The 4,663-nt window shown below is 41.5% G+C and overlaps 1 protein-coding gene across 1 annotated transcript in view; it reads left to right on the top strand.

Annotated features, from left to right (window-relative positions):
* Positions 1–4,663, top strand: part of LOC101856596 — a 13,886-nt gene that overhangs the window by 872 nt on the left and 8,351 nt on the right. The window lies entirely within an intron of this gene.

Below are 4,663 nucleotides of genomic sequence, written 5' to 3'. Positions count from 1 at the left end.
GTACTTAAGTACGGCTAGACTCGCAGTCTAGCCGTACTTATTCTTAATATGATGGCTAGACTCACCATTTACAAAAAATAGGCCTACTGAATTGTAAATATACATTTTTAGTATGCAGTACCTAAAGTATTTGTATTTGAGACGAAACCAGGTGCCTTAATGAAAGTGCATGTATTTTAAACCTCCTGTTTTCTAATGTTAATAGGGCCTAAGATAAGTACGGCTAGACTTAATATTGATGGCTGAATTGTAAATGAAATTTTTAGTTTGCAATGCCTAAAGTATTTGTATTTCAGACAAAACCAAAAGGTGCCTTACTGACTTGCATGTATTTGAACCTGAATAATTACTAGATCTAGATCTGAGACCTGTGTACTTAACAGGCTTGAGTCGATAGGGCCAAACCTAGATCTAAGTACGGCTAGACTGGCAGTCTAGCCGTACTTAAGTACGGCTAGCCACTTCGCGATATGAATACCGCGGGAGTGTATTAACCGATGATGAAAATAACGCCTATCCTTCATAGCTTTCTATTTATAATGTGTTACAAACACATGAATAACCCCCTCTCACAAGCTGATAAGACATTACGAGTAGTTACGCCCATTTGAATAACCTTTCTGGACGCTCTTGTTGTTATGAATGACCTGAGGTTCGAAAGGGGATAATTTAGGTCAATTTCCGAATGTTTTACACTCAAGAAATTGTTCTTTGTACCTCTGCACAATGGTATTCAAAACTATCAAACAAGCTTATTTTTTATCAGGTAGTATCATTTCATACAAAATCAAGCTCATTTGAAATATTTTGTGTATAGAAAAATGGAAGTCTTGTTTCCTGACAAGACTCTAGATCTAGATCTATCCTTTCGAGCTCCTCATGTCTAAGAAGTGGGTCAATTTCTTCTATAATTTAATTGGACGCTTTTTCGTCTGTTACCCCAGGCGGGCCTGGCCGCCATCTTGTATCGGTAGTAATCGGGCGGTGTTTCTACCTGTTCTGTTCAGTAATCGATAGGCCTAAAGAGTCGAGCATCGTCGTCTAGGCCTAGATTGAACCAAATAAAAATTAAATGTATTTTCTCAATGCTGTTAGTGTTTGTTGTTATTGATTTTGTTAACGTTGTTGTGCCTTTGTTGTGTTTTTGTTTTGTTTTGTGTTATTTCTCACTTTTAAAAAGAGAGAAAGAGGGATTGAAGAGAGAGAGAGAGAGAGGGGGAGGGAGAGGGAGAGAGAGAAGGATCGTAGAGAGAGAGAGAGGGATCGAAGAGAGACAGTTAAAAGAGAGAGAGAGAGAAAGAGAGAGAGAAAGAGAGAGAGAGAGAGGGGGGGGGAGAGGGAGAGAGGGGAGATGAAATGACAGTCAACGATATTTAAAAGAGAGACAGACGTAATTAAGAGAGAGAGAAAGAGAGGTGTAAGATTATTTGAACAGCCCCCGGACAATAAGTGCTTCTTAAAATTGTCTGGTGTCATGCACGTGTTCGCCGGGTTCGTGTAGGTGACAGACAGGCAGACGAGAGAGTGGTCGCTTGGAAAACCACGTGGTTGAGCGCTCTACCCTTCTATGGGTAACAAATTTTCTCTTGTCTGTTCCCGACAATTATGTTGGTAGAGAGCAAACAGCCTATGCCTACTTTATTTTACGTGTGTTTATGTGCCTTTAAGGTTAATCAAGTGCAGCTGATCAGTAGACTAGATATATCCTTAATTTAAAAAAAAACAACCCTAGCGTGCTGTGTATCACATGCCTAAACAGTACATGTGTACCTAGCTATTACGCTTTTCGAGTGACTTTCAGAAGCCATTAAAATTTTAATTTTCGTCACTTAAACCACTCGCCCAATCGTGTTTGTGGACTGTCAAAAAGGTGTGAAAAATGCTGTCCATCACTCTCTTTGTTCTTCTGGGGAGAGAGAGAGAGAGAGAGAGAGAGAGAGAGAGAGAGAGAGAGAGAGAAAGAGAGAGAAAGAGAGAGAGAGAGAAGGATCGGAGAGAGAGAGAGAGAGAGAGAGAGAGAGAGAGAGAGAGAGAAATGATTTAAAGAGAGAAAGAGGGATTGTCGGGAACAGACAAGCCTAAACGGTACATGTGTACCTAGCTATTACGCTTTTCGAGTGACTTTCAGAAGCCATTAAAGCATGGCTACGGCAACATGGACTTTTGGCCACAACGAAAGCTTGCAACGTCTGTGGGCATGCCACCAACCAGATTCGGGATGGCAAGAGAAGTGATGGGTGGAGGTGGAGGTGCCAGAATAGAGCCTGCAGAAAAGATGTGTCGATCAGGGATGGGAGCTTTTTCGGTACTGATTCGAAACTGGAGCTTAAGCAAGTTCTGGACTTGCTCTACTGCTATGCCTACGAAACCGCATCGGTCCAGAACTTGGCCAGGGAATGCAGGATGGCTTCAGAAGCGATCGTAAACTGGAGAAACTACGTGCGAGACATTTTTGCGGAATACTTTATCCGACACCCGTTGACCATTGGTGGCCCTGGCCACGTGGTTGAAATTGACGAATCTGCCTTCGTTAAGAGAAAAGGCAATGTTGGAAGGAGAGTGAACACTCAATGGGTTTTTGGTGGCATTGACGTGCATACGAAGCAGGGATTTCTTGTAGCAGTTCCCCAACGTGACGCAGCAACCCTACTACCAATTCTGCAACGTTACGTTCTGCCCGGAACAACTGTCGTATCCGACCTATGGGCAGCGTACAACACTGTCCACACTCTGGGATATCGACATTTAACGGTCAACCACAGCCTCCACTTTGTGGACCCTCACACCCACGCAACCACCAACCACGTGGAATCCATGTGGAGTCGGGCAAAGCAAAGAAACAAGCGAGAGTGTGGCACCTTCCGAACCCAGCTGGATTCGTATCTAATAGAATTTATGTGGAGGCAGCAATTTAACAATGACCCTTTCGAAAACCTGCTGGCTCACATCAGGGATGTGTACCCACTGTAAAAAAAATCTGCTAGCGTTATTTTGTATACCTATGTACCTGTATATTTGTGTGTGAGTGTTTGTGTATTATGTGTTTATATGTGTATATGTATATATTATTATATGTGTGTGCAAGTGTATGTGTATATTGTGTGAATATTTGTATAAATATGTGCGTGAGTGTTTGTGCATTATGTGTTTATGTGATATGTATATATGTGTGTGTGTGCAAGTGTGTGTGTATATTGTGTGAATATTTGTATATATGTGTGTGGGTGTGTATGTGAAAACAAAAACATCATAATTATCGGAGTTCAATAAAATGTTAATGGTACCGGTATGCATTTCACAACTCTCTCTTTTAACTGCCTCTAATTATCCCTTTGTCCCTCCACTCTGCCTCTCTCCCTATCTCTCTCTTCGATTCCTCTTTCTCTCTTTAAATCATTTCTCTCTCTCTCTTTCTCTCTCTCTCTCTCTCTCTTAATTATGTCTGTCTCTCTTTTAATTATCTTTGACTCTCTTTTAATCACCCTCTCTCTCTCTCTCTCAACTGTTTCTCTTGTAATAATCTCTCTCTCTCTCTCTCTCTTAAAATACTAACTGTCTCTCTTCTCTCAACTCTCTCTTCCTTTTAACTGTCTCTCTCTTTTAATTATCTCTTTCTCTCTCCACCCCCTCCTCTCCCCCCCCTCTCTCTCAACAGTTATCGATCCCTCTTTCTCTCTTTAATTAAATCATCTGTCGCTCTTTCTCTCTCTCTCTCTCTCTCAACTGTTTCTCTTGTAATAATCTCTCTCTCTCTCTCTCTCTCTCTCTCTCTCTCTCTCTCTCTCTCTCTCTCGCTCTCTCAACTGTTTCTCTTGTAATAATCTCTCTCTCTCTCTCTCTTAAAATACTAACTGTCTCTCTTCTCTCAACTCTCTCTTCCTTTTAACTGTCTCTCTCTTTTAATTATCTCTTTCTCTCTCCCCCCCCTCCTCTCCCCCCCCCTCTCTCTCAACAGTTATCGATCCCTCTTTCTCTCTTTAATTAAATCATCTGTCGCTCTTTCTCTCTCTCTCTCTCTCTCAACTGTTTCTCTTGTAATAATCTCTCTCTCTCTCTCTCTCTCTTAAAATACTAACTGTCTCTCTTCTCTCAACTCTCTCTTCCTTTTAACTGTCTCTCTCTTTTAATTATCTCTTTCTCTCTCCACCCTCTCCTCTCCCCCCCTCTCTCTCAACAGTTATCGATCCCTCTTTCTCTCTTTAATTAAATCATCTGTCGCTCTTTCTCTCTCTCTCTCTCTCTCAACTGTTTCTCTTGTAATAATCTCTCTCTCTCTCTCTCTCTTAAAATACTAACTGTCTCTCTTCTCTCAACTCTCTCTTCCTTTTAACTGTCTCTCTCTTTTAATTATCTCTTTCTCTCTCCACCCTCTCCTCTCCCCCCCTCTCTCTCAACAGTTATCGATCCCTCTTTCTCTCTTTAATTAAATCATCTGTCGCTCTTTCTCTCTCTCAACTTTCTCTTACTTGTACCCCCCCTCTCTCTCTCTCTCTCTCTCTCTTAATCTTAATTATGTCTGTCTCTCTTTTAATTATCTTTGACTCTCTTTTAATCACTCTCTCTCTCTCTCTCTCTCTCTCTCTCTCTCTCTCAACTGTTTCTCTTGTAATAATCTCTCTCTCTCTCTCTCTCTCTCTCTCTCTCTCTCTCTCTCTCTCTCTCT

Source organism: Aplysia californica, unplaced genomic scaffold (assembly GCF_000002075.1).
Source record: "Aplysia californica isolate F4 #8 unplaced genomic scaffold, AplCal3.0 scaffold00430, whole genome shotgun sequence".
NCBI classification, from domain to species: domain Eukaryota; kingdom Metazoa; phylum Mollusca; class Gastropoda; order Aplysiida; family Aplysiidae; genus Aplysia; species Aplysia californica.
This window is presented reverse-complemented; position numbering and strand designations above follow the sequence as displayed.